General features: G+C 40.9%; 1 non-coding gene across 1 annotated transcript; it reads left to right on the top strand.

The window, feature by feature from the left end:
• The first annotated feature begins 5,751 nt into the window (after window positions 1-5,751).
• On the top strand, window positions 5,752-5,858 carry LOC144564879 (small nucleolar RNA R71). The gene has a single exon (XR_013514773.1). It is a non-coding gene; the product is annotated as a small nucleolar RNA R71 (small nucleolar RNA).
• The last annotated feature ends 11,750 nt before the right edge of the window (window positions 5,859-17,608 follow it).

Here is a 17,608-nt window from a genome sequence, read left to right as displayed (position 1 = left end):
GGCCGTAGGGTTGGTGATTTTCGTAGAGAGGGTAGGGTTTGCGTCGGGTTGAGTGGTGGTGGCCGATAGATCGGAGATAATACGGCGAGAAACTAAAAACTAAAATAAAGAAAATGATCAAAAAGGAAAAGGGAAAAGGTAAGGGTGCTTACCTTGGAGAGGAAGACGGAGAGGCGGCCGGCGGTGGAGGTTACTGTTGACGAAAGGGAGAAGGAGATGGCTGCGTTGGTGGATGTAGCAAGGAGGTGGTGTTTTTCTTCGCGCAGAGGTGGAGATCGGGTTGCTAGCGGCGGAGACTGGTGGAGGAGAGGGTGGCGGCGGCTTGGGTTTGGGGGTACGGTTTCTCGTGCGGCCCGTAGGAGGAAGACGACAAGGTAGGGTTTGGTGGGGCAGGGATTGTTGGGTTGCTGTCGGGGGTGGTATAAAAAGGTAGAGGGGTGATCTTGAAGGGACGCGAAGAGAGAGAGTCGCGACTCTTGGGTGTCTGCGTCGAATGGATGCCCTACGGGCCGTAGGAAGACGGGTACGGGCCGTAGGAACGCCCAGAACTGATTTTTCCTCTTATCTGATCTGAATCGAAAAGCAACTAAAAATTGGAGAATTAAAATTAAACAAATATGAAACTAAATATGCAAAAATTGAAATAAAATAAAAGAAATGACTAAACAAAATAAATTTAAAAGTGCTTGGGTTGCCTCCCAAGAAGCGCTTGTTTTAGGTCCTTAGCTAGACCACCTTGCAAATTTAGCTTCAATCGGAGCGGGGTCAGAAAGAAACTGAATGCTCCATTCACCTTGAAGGTACCACTTTCCGTGCTCCAGATATCGACTGCTCCAAAAGGATACACTTTCTTCACTTGAAATGGGCCGGACCATCTTGACTTGAGTTTACCTGGAAAAATTCTCAATCTAGAATTAAACAAAAGTACAAGATCTCCCTCTTTGAACTGGCGAGGCGAAATGCGTTGGTCATGCAATCGCTTCGTCTTTTCTTTGTAAAACCTAGCATTCTCATATGCATGCAGCCTCATTTCCTCCAACTCATGCAAGTCTAGGACACGTTTTTCTCCAGCTGCAAGTAGGTCCATGTTGATTGCTCTTGTGGCCCAGAATGCCTTGTGCTCAATTTCAACAGGAAGGTGACATGACTTTCCGTACACCAGCTTGTAAGGGCTCATGCCAATCGGTGTCTTGAAGGCGGTGCGGTAGGCCCAAAGTGCATCATGCAGCTTGAAAGCCCAATCCTTCCTTGTCCTAGCCACTGTTTTCTCTAAGATCGACTTGATTTCCCTGTTAGAAATCTCAGCTTGGCCATTAGTTTGAGGGTGGTAAGAAGTAGATACCTTATGAGTCACCCCATGTCGGCTCAAGAGATTGTTGAATTGTCGATTGATGAAGTGCTTGCCTCCGTCACTAATAACAGCTCGAGGTACCCCAAAACGAGGGAAAATGATCTCATTGAAAAGCCTTCTCACAGAATTCGAGTCAGCTTTGCGGCATGCCATTGCCTCTACCCACTTTGACACATAGTCAACTGCCACCAAAATATACTCATTCCCTCGAGAGGAAGGGAATGGGCCCATGAAATCAATGCCCCAAACATCAAAAATCTCTACCTCGAGGATAAAGTTGAGAGGCATTTCACTTCGTCTCGTCATGTTTCCGGTTCTTTGGCACCTGTCACAAGCTAGAACAAAAGATCTTGCATCTTTGAAAAGAGAAGGCCAAAAGAAACCAGATTGTAATACCTTGGCAGTAGTCTTGGAGTATGAAGAGTGTCCTCCATAAGCGAATGAGTGGCAATGTGCAAGAATAGAACCTGTTTCCTCGTGTGGAACACAGCGTCGGTATATGCCATCAATTCCAATCTTGAAGAGATAGGGCTCATCCCAAAAGTAGTACTTGGCATCAGACTTGAGTTTCTTCTTCTGCTGGTGGGACATTGTGCCAGGCAAATCTCCGGAGACCAGGTAATTCGCGATGTCGGCATACCAGGGAGCTTGTTGTTTGCTCTGGATGGTCTGCGTACGGCCTGTATGGAAGTGTGTACGGGCCGTATGCTGAATCATGCAGATCGTATGAACTTCTGTACGGCCTGTATGGGTGTCCTCCAGGTCAGAACTGATTGCAAGGAGCTGCTCATCGGGGAATGAGTCATTGATTGGGAGTTCAATTGTGGTGTCCTCTTCCCAACGAAGCCGGGACAGATGATCCGCCACAGAGTTTTCAACTCCTTTCTTATCTCTTATTTCAAGATCAAACTCCTGCAAAAGAAGAATCCATCTAATTAGCCTTGGTGTTGCATCTTTTTTGGTCAAAAGGTACCTTAGTGCAGCATGATCCGTGTAGACCACTATCTTCGAGCCCACCAAGTATGATCTGAATTTGTCAAGGGCGAAAACAATGGCGAGAAGCTCCTTCTCGGTTGTGGTGTAGTTCATTTGGGCCGGATCCAACACCTTGCTAGCATAATAGATAGCACACGGCTTGTTGTCCTTCCGCTGCCCAAGAACTGCCCCAACTGCATAGTCGCTTGCATCGCACATCAACTCAAATGGTAGTGACCAATCGGGTGGCTGTAAGATAGGTGCAGAAATAAGGGCTTCCTTTAAACTGCAAAAAGACTTGACACAATCCTCAGTAAAAACAAAATCAGAATCTTTAATAAGTAGATTGGTCAATGGTTTCGCAATTTTTGAGAAATCCTTTATGAAACGGCGGTAAAAACCTGCATGTCCGAGAAAACTTCGAACCCCCTTGACATTTGTTGGGATTTCGAGTTTCTCTATTACCTCAATCTTTGCTTTGTCAACCTCAATCCCCCTAGAGGTGACAACATGTCCTAAGACAACTCCTTCTTGGACCATGAAATGACATTTTTCCCAATTGAGGATTAAATTCACTTCTTCACATCTCTGCAAAATCTTACACAAATTAGCCAAACAGGAATCAAAACAAGTACCATATACAGAAAAATCATCCATAAAAATCTCAACTTCTTTCTCAATAAAATTAGAAAAAATAGCCATCATGGCTCTCTGAAAAGTCGCTGGTGCATTGCAAAGACCAAAGGGCATTCTACGGTATGCATAGGTGCCATATGGGCATGTGAATGTGGTCTTCTCTTGATCCTGCGGGTGAATAGGAATCTGAAAGAAACCTGAATAACCATCAAGATAACAGAAATATGAGTGATTAGCAAGTCTTTCAAGGAGTTGATCAACAAATGGCAAGGGAAAATGATCCTTGCGCGTAGCTGCAATGAGCTTCCGGTAGTCAATGCACATCCTCCAACCAGTTGCAACGCGTGTTTGGATCATCTCATCTTTTTCATTCTTCACCACTGTTGCTCCCCCTTTCTTGGGAACCACATGGACAGGGCTCACCCATTTGCTGTCAGAAATCGGGTAGATAATACCTGCTTCATAAAGTTTTAAAATTTCTTTCTTTACTACCTCTTTCAGATTTGGGTTGAGCCGTCTTTGGTGTTCAACTGAAGGCTTGTGGTCATCCTCTAGCAAGATCCTGTGTGTGCAAATGGTTGGATCGATCCCCTTCAAGTCCTTGATAGAATATCCAATCGCGCCTTTGTGGGCTCTCAACTTCTCCATGAGCTTGGCGGTTTGGTCAGGGGTCAATCCTGCATTTACAATAACAGGACATTTCTTTTCTGAGTCGAGGAATTCGTACCTGAGAGTGGCTGGGAGAGGTTTTAATTCGGGGGTGATCTGCTCTGTCTGGCTGGTCGTACGGTCCGTATGAATCTTGTACGGGCCGTAGGCTTCAGCTTCAGCCTGAGTTTTCAATTCCTTCTCAATCTCCAGTTTCTCTGTTTGAAATTCCTCTGGTCTACGGCCCGTATGATCTGGGTACGGCCCGTATGGCAATTCTTCCAGACAGACAGGTGTTGTGTCTACCGTGCAAATCGTCTCAAGCTCGCTTGTTTCATCCTGCATATCAGATAAGAATTCGAAATGATACCTTAGCGAGTTGTTGACTTGATCCAGAAAATTCTCTTCGACCAATTCATCGATTACATCAATCATATAACACAATTCGGGTTGAGCGGGATACTTCATTGCTCGGTCGATTTGAAAATGAACTTTCTCATCTCCGATGTTCAAGGTTAAAGTCCCATTTTTCACATCAATCAGTGCCCCAGCGGTTCTCAAAAATGGTCTTCCTAGAATGATAGGGACTTCCTTGTCTTCCTCCATTTCCATCACAACAAAATCACCGGGCACATAGAACTTACCGACTTGAACCGGTACATCTTCTACTATGCCAAGTGGTAGCCTCACCGAAGAATCTGCGAGTTGTAAGGTCATTCGTGTGGGTCTAAGCTCTCCCACACCCAATCGTTCGAAGATAGTTCGCGGCATGAGACTCACACTAGCCCCCAAATCACATAAAGCTCGTCGAATGGTGGCTTTGCCAATTGTGCATGGAATGGAAAATTTACCCGGATCTTCCAATTTCGGTGGAAGTTCACTTCTCAGTATAGCACTGCACTGTTCAGTCAATTTCACCGTCTCATGCCCCCCTAAGCTTCGTTTATTGGATAGGATGTCCTTGAGAAACTTAGCATAGGTTGGCATTTGGGTCAATGCCTCGGTGAATGGAATTGTAATGTGCAATTGCTTCATAACTTCAATAAACTTGAAGAACTGTTCATTGAGTCGGGTTTCAGCTAATCTCTGTGGGAATGGAACTGGCGGCCGGTAGGGTGGCGGTTTCTCGGTCACCTTCTTCTTCTGCTTGTCAGCTTCATTCGGTACGGGCCGTACGGGATTGGTACGGGCCGTATGGTCTGTCTCTTCATTCACAACTTCAATCGGATCAGGCTCTGGCTGCTCAGAAAACACAGGGGTTGTCTCTACAGGCCGTAAGGTCGGCTTCTGGCTCGACGGGCATGGCTGGTCCTTGGTACTGTGTCCCACTTCGCAATGTCACTGCCTTGGCCTCCTCCCTGGGGTTAATCTCTGGTTGGCCTGGTAGCATTCCAAGTTGTGGTTGTGCGGTTGGGGCTCCATTTTGAGGTTTGTTTTGGGCGGCTAAATTAGCCAATTGAGCGTTGATCGCTTGCATCTGCTCGAAGAGCATTTGATTCATCTTCCCTTGCTCATGGATAAAGTTCTCCACAGCAGGGGCAACATAGGGTTTAGATGGTCCTGAGTATGGTGCACGGTTGTTTGAGTTATTGAATGCAGCATTGTTGTAGAAGTTGCGGTTGTTATTGTTGCTGCCAGATGGGTTGTTATTGAAGTGTGGGGGGTTGTTTTGCTTCCACCTCCAATTCTGTTGTTCAATCGGGTCCTTGGAATAGGTTCGGCTGAAAGGAGGTTTTGGGAAGTAAGATGGCTCGTTGTTGAGATAATTCACTTGCTCGGGCTCTTCATCTCTTTGCACAAGCGGACAATTCTCATACTCGTGTGTCTCGTCCCCACACATAACACAAGGTTGTGGTTGTTGATTACCAAGCGCTTTGACACTCATCTTGTCAAAAGCCCTCTGCATGGCATCCATCTTGGCGGTAAGAGCTGTGATCTGATCGACCTCAAGTCGGCCTCCTCCAGTTCCTCGAGTGCTCCCTCGGCCTGACCATTGTTGGTTGGTTGCCATGTTGTCAATTAAATTCATTGCCTCGGTAGCCTCTCGATCCATGAGAGCTCCACCTGCAACTGCATCAACTGAAGTACGAGTGGTATCAGTTAAACCAGCATAAAAAGATTGAACAAGTAACCATTCGGGAATACCATGATGTGGACAAGAGTATTGCAATTCCCTAAACCTTTCCCAGGCCTCATTCAGTGGTTCATCAGGCCTTTGTCTGAAACTGGTCAGTTGGGTCCTAACATTGGCAGTTCTTTTATGGGGGAAAAATCTGGTCAAAAACAGTTTCGACAGTTCCCTCCAAGTGGTAATTGAATCCCTTGGCAGTGACCCTAACCATTTCTTGGCTTTATCCCTAAGAGTGAAAGGAAATAAAGCAAGCCTAATGTAATCAGTTGTTGCGCCATTGATTTTAATGGTGGCACAACACTCAAGAAAAGTTTGAACATGGGCATGCGGATCCTCATGATCCATGCCATGGAACGTGTTTTGCTGGACGATGTTGACAACGCCCGGATTGAAGTTGGGCTGGTTGCCAGCAACCCTTGGCAATCGGATTGCTCCTCTAACATCTCCTGCTCTCGGGACATTGAACTCTCGCAATGTCCTTGGCGCATAGTCTGCTCCATCATCATCAGATAATTGATCCTCTACGGGAGGGTCCTGGATGGGTGCATCATTGACGGGTGGATCAGTGACGTGTGGATTAGCTCCGCCGTTATTCATTGCGCCTTGTTCTGGGTCTGTCTGGCCTCTGTTGTCGGCTGGTACGGGCCGTATGAATCTCCTATGGGCCGTACGGAGAGGTGACAGATGCGGTGGTCCTGGAACGAATGAGTTGGAAGTCTGCCCTTTGCTTCTGAGATGGTAGTTATTCTTGGGCCGTGACTCTTCCAGTATGTTCCTGCAAATATGGAAAAAGAAAAATTAAAATTAAAATCTAGAATCAAGCAAAAATAAGAAAAAGTCTAGAATTTTCGTTGCCGTTCCCCGGCAACGGCGCCAAAAACTTGTTCGCACAGAATATATGCTACAAAGTTTCAGTATAGCAAGCTATACCTTTTAAACCTTTGTTATACTCTGTCAAATCAGATAGCAAGTGCACTATCCTATCGATGAGTACGCTCAGGTATCGATCCACAGGGACGGAAGAAAATAACCGGACTCGTCTTAAAATTACTTGAGATTCTAGAAGTGAGAGAGATTGGTTTGAGAGAATTAAAGTTGTTTTCAATTGATAGAAAGGCGTTTCCAGGGTTCAGATTTCATTTCTGTTCAGCCCCGAGGCATACGGCCCGTATGGGTTCCCATACGGCCCGTATGGGTTCCCATACGGCCCGTAGGGGACCCCGAGTTAATGCTGCAGCTACTTTTTTCTGCGTTGGTGCTTATGTTTAGGGTTTCTATCGACCAGATCTAGATACCTAACCTCAACTTTCGCATTTTGGCCTAGTACCCGATTACCGGACTCAAATACTTCCCTCTTAGATGCGTTAAATCTCAACTTTCGCATTTTGGCCTAATTTATCCAAGTTACTTGTTGGTTTACTAAAAGTATCCAAGGACTTTCGCCTCAAGGAAAGTTTCACCTTTCGGGTACTGTTACATTCCGAAATTTTAAAACATGATTAAATGGATAAATCGATCATTTGACTTAAAAAAATGATTTAATTAGATTCGTGTGAACAAATAGATAATTGAATTCTGAATAAGTGTATAATTATACGAAATTATTCGTACAAATAAATTATAGAAATTATAAAACTCGTTCATTCAGGATGTTTAGAGATTTAATCGAATATATATAATTATATAAAAAGGAGATCGAATTATTCGAATATGGAATTTAGAATTTAACATCTGAAATATTATGAACCTTCGATTCGAATTTATAAAAGAAACGTAATTCTTAGATCAAACGCTCAAGTCATATAACTTCTGAAATTTATAACCCTTTGATCTAATCTTGCACGAATCCTGAAATTTATTCATTCCTTTGATTTTTGAATATAATTGAAAATGATGACTTAATCACATTTAATTAAATTTTCGGGTCCATGGAATTCACACCATCTGACTTATCTCATATTTGCGTGACTTTTTGTAAAATCTCAAACCGTTTAGATATGTTCAGCACGAATCTTAAAGCAGTACAAATAATAAAGCCCTTCTCTCTTTCACTTCTCTCCCTCCCTGTCTGTGCGTGAAACCCACGCCAAGCCCTAGCGCCCCCCCTCTGTTACGCCAAGCCCCAAACCCCAGCGGCTCCGCCCCCTCCCGTCGCCGGCGAACCCCACCGGACCCGCCTCTGATCTCTCCTCTCTTCCTCTCTGCCCGTGAGAGCCACAGCCGCCCCCTCTCTCTCTCGGTTTCTGCCCCCCTCCCCTCCCATGAAACCCTAGTTTCTAGGGTTGAGGATGTGTGCTGCCTCGGTGTTGGCTTGGTGCTGCCTTGGGGTGCTATGGTGATTTCTAGTGCTCGAGTGAGGTGGCCGCAAGGCGAGACGAAACCCTCGGAACCGGTCGATCTCTTTTGACATTTTCTATTTCGGGTAATTTCCAAAATAAATTCTAAACCTCTTGATTGGTGTCTGGATGAACCGATTAATGTCGTAGGATGTGAATTTACTAGTTTTCGAGTACGGGTTGTTGATTTTCCCGACTCGATCGATTTGCTCGAATAAATTAAGTATAAGGGACTATATTGTAAAATGATTTTTATTAAGGGTCGGAATTGTAAAATATATGACCATTGTGATTTGTATTAATTAAAAGGGAATTGTAGTTAATTTCACCTTTGCTCGGGTTGTTGATTTTCCCGGTAAATGGTGCTGACTTGAGGCTTGAGCCGTGTTGATTGAGTTCTGGTGTGCCTATTCTGATCTGACCTGTGGCTTGTCTCTGTTTTGCTGGTTTTATTGTGCATGGCTGTGTTGTGTGTATGAATGGCGAAGTGCTGGTACCAGTGGTACCAGCCCAGTATACTACTGGTATGGTGCTGATTTTGTGTGTGTACCAGTCCTTGACTTGACAGGGACCAAAAAAAATGTAAATAAATTAAATTGAGGGTTGTTTTGTGCAAAATACAAGCCTTGGGAATTTTTATAAAAATAAGGGGTATGAATTATAAAATATAAGGCCTATGTGAGATTGGATAAATGTTAAGTAATAAAGAGGAATAAAAAAGGGTTGAATTGCAAAGTAGACACCAATGTGTGAAATTATATTAATTGAGGACCAATATGAAAAAGATGTGAATTTATATGAATGATAGCCGTGACTTTGCGGTTGGGATATACTTGAATCGAATTGAAATGATTGATTGTTTTGGGCCTTAGTAAATTGGACTTGAATTGAAATGATTATAAATGAGCCGAAAGGTATAAAAGAATTGACGGATTTAAAAGACGGCTTTTGAAATTTAAGTTTTGATAACGCAACTGAATTAAACCAAGTATACGTATAATATAGGTGTAGGCTCGGTCGAGCAAGATTTCCCGAGGTAATTCGAGATGCCTGATCCGTAATTAAGCGGTATGCTCGTCATAATAAGGTGCGGGATTCTTGGACTTGTTTGATACTTTATTTTCAGGAATTAAACTGTGTATTCGTTTTGTCATGTTGAATATCATTGATTGCATCATTGAATTGTGTAGAGCATTTGCATAGCCCAATCAAATTAAACTCGAATTGATGTGACTTGAGTGATTTGCATGCTGGTATGGTTGTAGGTTGTGTCGATCTATTATGATCTGATTTGATTGAAAGTCACCACGATTTGATTTGATATGTATGTGAATGGATTTACGAAGTTAAGCACTTGGATCCAATGAATTTGCCAAGTCGGGTTGTATGCTGACTTGGATTCCCAGGATCCTAAATGGCCTTAGGTGAACGGCCCTCGATATTCCTAGTACCGGTTGGGACGAGGGAGGGTGATTATGTTATGAGATGTGATTGGAAATCGTGGGTGACATGTGTAACGTCTATGGCTCGGTGGCATTCTCCTACGTGTTAATGCATTTGAAAGGTCAATTGAATATTACGACTATTGGAATGATTCCAGAGAGAATTTTCTTTATATGATTCAAACCAGACCTTAATAAACTGTTAAGCCAAGCGATTGCAGATGGGTGTCAGATAAAGGGTCCAGCGGTTGGCCATCTGTAGGTGTCAGTAACCCTACAGATATGGGTTTGATAAAGGGTTCAGCTCGAAAGAACATCTGCAGTTGCTACAAGCCCTATTGAATTGAGTTAAGCCAAAATATATGTTGTGTTTGAAATTCATCTTGGAAATTCCGTAAACTGTGTTGCAGGTTGATTAAATTGTTGTCGAGCATTGGCATTCTGTTATTTATGTTTTCTTATATACCTGTTTGCATTGTTATTGTTTGGGTTTCATTTTTGAATATAGAGTCTGATTGCAAGTCCAATAATCTAAACTGTGGCAAATTTCGCACTGAGAATTTATTCTCACCCCCTCTCCCCGATTATTTTCAGGTTCATTACACGGACGCAGCAAATGAGGATATTGGTAATGCATATAAAAGATCCACTGCCTCGCGTGTATATGTGACGCTTGATTTATACACGCGGCAGGCTGTCAGACCCCGGGGATTTGGGGTGTGACAGGTACTCCTTGGTTTCACCCTACTTCATATACTTTATTCGGTTGGATTAAATGTCATAGACTTGGCTCCTAACACTTAGATGTGCGCATTCATCTAACGGGATGACTAATCAATTCAAGCAAGCACAAATAAAGCAATCAAAATACTACTCAACAAGGTAAAAACAAAGCATTCAACACAAAATTCAAGTAGCATGCAAACAAAGCCAAACTAGAAACTACATCTTAACCCTAGAAACAAAGTAAATAGCTACTCATGTGCATAAGATAACACAAATAACAGAAAATAAAAGAGTTCATGACAAAACAGTGGAAAAATCCGAAGATCCGTTGCAAACTCGCGTTTTTCACTTCTCTTCCTCTTCTCCTCCTCTTGTCTTTTGCTCCAAGAAAGGTTGTCCAAGTTCCTGTGGTGAATCCCCCTTTTTTGGTGTGTAATTCTCTCATTTAATGCCCCAGATCGCGTCTGCAGAGCCTTCCTTTTCGGCCTCCTTGATTTCAGCTGATTTCAGATTCCAGCTGGATTTGCCAATTTAGCGTCGTACGGCCCGTAGGGGACCCCGTACGGGCCGTATGCCTGTGCTTTGTCTTGGAGACTTCGTGCCTCTGTTGTGGAACCTTCTGTGTGGTTGGGCGGATCCTGTACGGCCCGTAGGGAATATCATACGGGCCGTATGAAAAATTGTCAGATCCATTTTTTCGCCCTTTTTCCTACAAAACACCAAACAAAACATAGCAGTACCACATTTCTTCGAAATACAAGTAAAAAGTCCAATGAGTTAATGCTGCAGCTACTGTTTTCTGCGTTGGTGCTTATGTTTAGGGTTTCTATCGACCAGATCTAGATACCTAACCTCAACTTTCACATTTTGGCCTAGTACCCGATTACCGGACTCAAATACTTCCCTCTTAGATGCGTTAAACCTCAACTTTCGCATTTTGGCCTAATTTATCCAAGTTACTTGTTGCTTTACTAAAAGTATCCAAGGACTTTCGCCTCAAGGAAAGTTTCACCTTTCGGGTACTCCTTGGTTTCACCCTACTTCATATACTTTATTCGGTTGGATTAAATGTCATAGACTTGGCTCCTAACACTTAGATGTGCGCATTCATCTAACGGGATGACTAATCAATTCAAGCAAGCACAAATAAAGCAATCAAAATACTACTCAACAAGGTAAAAACAAAGCATTCAACACAAAATTCAAGTAGCATGCAAACAAAGCCAAACTAGAAACTACATCTTAACCCTAGAAACAAAGTAAATTAGCTACTAATGTTCATAAGATAACACAAATAACAGAAAATAAAAGAGTTCATGACAAAACAGTGGAAAAATCCGAAGATCCGTTGCAAACTCGCGTTTTTCACTTCTCTTCCTCTTCTCCTCCTCTTGTCTTTTGCTCCAAGAAAGGTTGTCCAAGTTCCTGTGGTGAATCCCCCTTTTTTGGTGTGTAATTCTCTCATTTAATGCCCCAGATCGCGTCTGCAGAGCCTTCCTTTTCGGCCTCCTTGATTTCAGCTGATTTCAGATTCCAGCTGGATTTGCCAATTTAGCGTCGTATGGCCCGTAGGGGACCACGTACGGGCCGTATGCCTGTGCTTTGTCTTGGAGACTTCGTGCCTCTGTTGGGAACCTTCTGTGTGGTTGGGCGGATCCTGTACGGCCCGTAGGGAATATCATACGGGCCGTATGAAAAATTGTCAGATCCATTTTTTCGCCCTTTTTCCTACAAAACACCAAACAAAACATAGCAGTACCACATTTCTTCGAAATACAAGTAAAAAGTCCACATTTATAGGCTTTAAAACACAGGTTTAAGTGCAAATTAGGGCTGTAAATTAGATACAATATGGAGATATGATAAGCCTAAATTTCATATACATTTTTGGTAGAATTTGGTCTCTAAAACTATCCCCTTTTATTAGTTTAAAGTCATTTTGTTTAGATATCGCGCCAAGTTCGAGATACTGCTATATTTTGATGTGTTTTCAGGTATTAGAAGCAAAGGGGAACAATTTGGAGCAAGCCCGGACGCGATCGGAACCTAGACGACATTAAGAGGCAAGAATCAGAGGAAAATTGCGACCCGCAATCTCTTAAATTGCGACCTGGAATTCCAGAACTACTTGGAGCAGCTCACTGCCATAATTCTGCACTGAAATTGCGACCCGCAATTTCCATAATTGCGACCCGAAATTTCTGCACAGTCTCTGATTTTTGGGCTGTTATGGGCCCAGAACGATATGTATAGCTCATCTCTCCTTCCCCAAAGGGGGGGCCGCCATTTTCACACCACACAACAGCTGGGAACGACTCAAGAAGCTAGGTTTTCAGATCTAGGGCGATTTGGAGAGGAAAAGCTTGAGGGAGAAGAGATTTGTGCTTGGATTTGTATTCTCTACTCTATTTTCCTTTCTTTAGGCTTTGGTAACAACTTATTTGTCCCCTTTGTAACTGTTTGTGCCCCTATGAGAGGCTAATCTCCTCTCTAGGGGCGATGGCATGTAAAACTCGAAACTAGGTGCACTCTATTTTACTCGATTTGTGGTTTTTATTGACTATTAGCAATTTACTCTTTTAATGCTTGATTTATACATGGATTGGGTGGTTCAACCTTACTCCTTTGATACATGAATTTAGGGATTTATCCAATGAGTAAAGAATAGGTAATTAGGACGAAGTACTTAACCGAGAAGTCCTAAGTATCCTAAAAGTATGATAATAGCCCGCGAAGTACTTAACCGTGAAGTGTACGCTATTATCAATGACTAAAAATCACTTGTGTTAACTCCCCGATCAAAAAGAGTAAAGAATAGGTTATTAGGATGAAGTACTTAACCGAGAAGTCCGAAGTAACCTAAAGGTAAGATAATAGCCCGCGAAGTACTTAACCGTGAAGTGTACGCTATTATCACCTTAAACAGGATGCCCACGTATGCTTTAGAGACATGAATCGAGTAGATTGAGACCCTAGTGGATAGGAATGCCAAAGCCCCTAGAACTCCTACACTTGAATCAGACCCCAGACATTTATTATTTGCTCCTTTCAATTTAATTAGATTTAAAAACCAACCCAAACTCCGGTAGTCTAGCTTAGTGAATTGGCGAGAACCAGTACTTTACGAGTTGTCCCTGTGGATTCGACACCCGAACTACTACTTGACAAGGTTGTATGCTTGCAACCAAATTAGGTGTATTAGGGTTCATAAATAGCTATAGAAAAATACCCATCAAGATATCATGGGAATCGTTGCAACGGTCCTCGATAGTTGAATATCCAAACCTGTTCAAACTATCCTACCGTTGCAACGGTCCATGAACCGTTGCAACGGTCGGGATCACTTCCTTTTTGGCAGCTCTCTATAAATAGAAACTATTCCAAGGTTTGGATTGACACTCTAGCAGCCCCCAACTTCAATATTTCGTATTTATATATCTAGAAAAAACCATTGTTGCTTGTGTGCTTAAACTTTAATACTTACAATCAATCTCATACTTATTCAATCATTTACACAACTCCTAGAGTGATCATGCGTGATCAGCCCATTTACTACTTTGAGTTGTAGTGCTCACTCGGCAATCCTTGAGTCCTCGCAATCAGATTGACCAACCTGAGCCTTAGTGCTCCTTGTTCGGGCCGTGTGACTTCCTAGAAGATTGTAAGGGCTCACCGGTTCCACTTTGTAATCCTTTCTCATTGGGTAAAGAAAGGGGCTCCATCTCGAAGGTCGCGGGCCCCGGAGACGTAGGCGTTAGTGCCGAACTCCGTAAACAACTCTCGTGTCAAGTGTCACTAAACTCTACTTTTTACTTTATTTATTTTATACTTTTAGTTTAGGACAAAGTTATTCTAAGTTTTCGTCAAGAATAACTTTAGGACGCACTCGAACTTTATAACTTAGATTAAAACTTAAAAGGGCCCTATTCACCCCCCTCTAGGTGCCTTTGGGACCAACAAGTGGTATCAGAGCAAGAAATTCAAATTAAGGCACACTTAATTTGAAAATTTTATTTGGATCTATAAATGGCACCAATGGTACCAAGTTATTGTAGGGAACCTCCAATGTTAATCCCTTCTACTAAAAACTTTAGCTATTGGAAAAAAGATAATGAAAAACTTTATAATTGGTGTATGAGAAGCCGTTGAAAATGGATTCACCCCGGAGTATGACAAAACCACCAACATAATTACTACCGAGTCTAAACTTGCTAAAAAGGTAAATGATATAGCAATGAATGTTATTATGGATTTGATACATGAATCAATAGCCATAGTATTTTATAATGTCACAAATGCTAAAGAAATGTGGGATGCCATTGTTAACAAATATGAGGGTAATGATCAAATTAAACGAACCAAACTCATTGGACTTGAAACTATATTTGAAACTTTTAATATAGGAAATAATGAATCAATTGATGACATGTATAATAGGATGTTACAAATACAAAATGAATTTATAGAATTGGGAGAACCTATTTCTAACAATAAAGTTATAGGAAAGATTTTGCGTGTGATGCTTACGAAACCAAGATGGGAGTCAATGATAAACGCTCTTGAAGTACTCTCGGGAGTCCAAACCTTCACTCCGAATGAACTAATTGCTCATCTTCTAAGTTGTGAAGAGAAATTCAACAAACCGAAAATCATGAACCCAAATATAATTTTCCTAAAAATGTGGCTCTTCATGCAAACTACAAAAAATTATACAAATATAAATCCTACAATCACTTCATAAACAAATTCAACCAAGAACTCTCCAAAGATCCTCTCCTCCTATCCAAAACACTTCAAGGCCTTTGAACAACAACACAACAAGACGCGTCGAAAGGATAATAATAAGATGATGTGTATAATTTGTCACAAGGAGGGACACTCCATGCAAACATGTTATAAGATCTTTCCTAGACACAAGGATGAAGAAGAAAGGTTGAGGAAGAAACCCCACGAGAGGAGCCTTCTTTGTAGCGATGATGAGTCTGACCCGGAGACGGATGATGCTCATGTAGTGAACCTAGCCTTGGTGGCTAACCATGATAAAGGCTCCGATGTCAACAAGAAAGAGATCATTTTCAACCCTAACATCGCCAACAAATTCTCTATTGGAAATCCTAGAAAGGTGGCTAAGTCGAACAACAAAAATGAGAACTCAAGTAGCACATCTTCTAGCAACTCAAATAAGATACATTTAAATTTCGGTGTAGATGGGTATGAATCCAAATGTGAATCAACTAGCAATTCATTTGAAACCAATGAAACTTAACCTAATTTGTCCAATGATCATGCATTCACAAATAAGCCAAACATTTCATTTAGAAAGAGTCAAATTAGCAATAATGAAACTACGTTGAGAGAGCTTCTCCATAAATTGGGTATGTCTTTACTTAAGAGAGAATGTATTATACAATAATTAAGGTGTAAGATTCTAGAGCTTGAAACAAAAGCAAAAAAGGTTGAGTCACATACATGTAAATCATATTTAGTTGAATTAGAGTCCATTAGACATAAGACAAATGACCTACTAGATGAAAATAAAAATTTAAAGGCAACAATTGTTACAAATAAAATGTTAGAAGATAAAGTTAATAATTATAATCATAAAATTAGAGAATTGCAAAAGTCAAATAGTGAAAATAGTTGCCAATCACATCTAGGTGAGATAGAATTATTAAAAGTAGAAATACAAATTTTAAAAATGGAAAATTTGGCCTTAAAATCTCCTAGAAATGTCATTAGTCTAGATCTTGATAGAATTGATAGAATGGTTAAAAATCGTCATTATCCTCATAACAAGTCAGGTGTCGGATACAAAAGGGAACAATCATTTTTGGAATGAAATAAATCCTCAAAGTCTAGATCAAAAGAGAAAACACACAAAGAATTCAAATAATAGTAATAAAAGATCACATAACTATACATTTAGATATAGATACAATAACAAAAATTATAAGGATAATAAGATATCCAATAATTCACAAGGATCAAACAAAAAATATTCTAAAGAATCAAATCAATGGTCTCATGATTTAAAAGATAAAAGTATCTCGCAAAATAGAGTTCAAACTAATGATTCAACTAGAAATATTTCTCGACATCATAATATATTTAAATCCCATCAAAATAAAAATGTTTCACCTAAAATAGTAAATCGGAGTCAAAATGAACCTTAGAAATAAACTCAAGAGTTAAAATATCACTTTCAAAATCACTTCAACCAAGATCCAACCATAAACCCTTTTTTTTTAGTTACAACTACAATAAATCAGAATTAAATGAATATCACCCATTAATTATGAATTCATATTCCGCCACGTTCGCAGACTGAATCTGCTCAGGGATCCCGAACCCGTTCGTGTACTGGGCCTGTGGACCGATCCGCTCACAACTTGCGCCTGCGTACCGATTCATGCGCGTATTAGGTCGGCGCACCATTTAGAATTAGTAGGTGATGACAAGCTTGTGAACTAAAAGTGAGTTCATGATTATTTTTAGACCATGTGGTAATGACAGTAACATTAACATTGCCAGCATCTTACCAGTTGCACCATTTCTTTTTATGCTTATCAACTCATGCTAATTTAGAATTAGTAATCTAATTATAGTGCTTAGGTACATAACTTCATGTACTTTATAGAGCTTGCTTGTACTAAACAGATAATAAATAACAATAAAGTGGAATCATTGCAAAACCGAAACCAGTACACTGGGTAAAATTAAATTGAGTACAAAAGTGGAATAATGACTTTCCTTTTGATTTTTCTCCAAAGCATGACTTTTCTTAATTTTTTTTTTGTGTAGGCAAAACGAGTAGCCAAAATAGCCATTCTTCATCAAACCCTTTTTGCAAGAGATGTCATAAGCCTACGGTTGTGAAGTGTTCATGGACCCCGAAGAACTACGAAAGACAATTTTATAGTTGTCCAAATTGCAATATGTGGAACGATTGGTGCGACATCACTACTAATTTCAATAAAAAATCTCAGATGCAAGTTTACAAAAAAGGTTCAAGACACATATTTGAAGCGGAAATCATTTCGATACTCAAGAAATTACTAGCCGGATTAATTATACTTTGTATGTTGATGTGTGTACTTTGTGTGTTAATTGTAGTTGTTAATTAATATATGTTGCATGAATTGTAGTTGTTAATTAATGTACTTTGTGTGTTAATTGTGGATTAATATAATTAAACTTTGTGTATGTACCTTATGCTTATCTTATTAACATGAACTATGAATGTTGCATGTAATTTCTTTGTATTCTTGAATTGTACTGTTAGTACATTTTAAAATGGTAAGAGGTGTTAGTACATTTTAAAATGCTAAGAGGGCATGCACCCATATGGTATAATAAATCATGG

Source organism: Carex rostrata, chromosome 13 (genome assembly GCF_964058835.1).
Source record: "Carex rostrata chromosome 13, lpCarRost1.2, whole genome shotgun sequence".
In the NCBI taxonomy this organism is placed as follows: Eukaryota; Viridiplantae; Streptophyta; class Magnoliopsida; order Poales; family Cyperaceae; genus Carex; species Carex rostrata.
The sequence above is the reverse complement of the archived record's forward strand: the minus strand, read 5'-3'. Positions and strand labels throughout refer to the sequence as shown.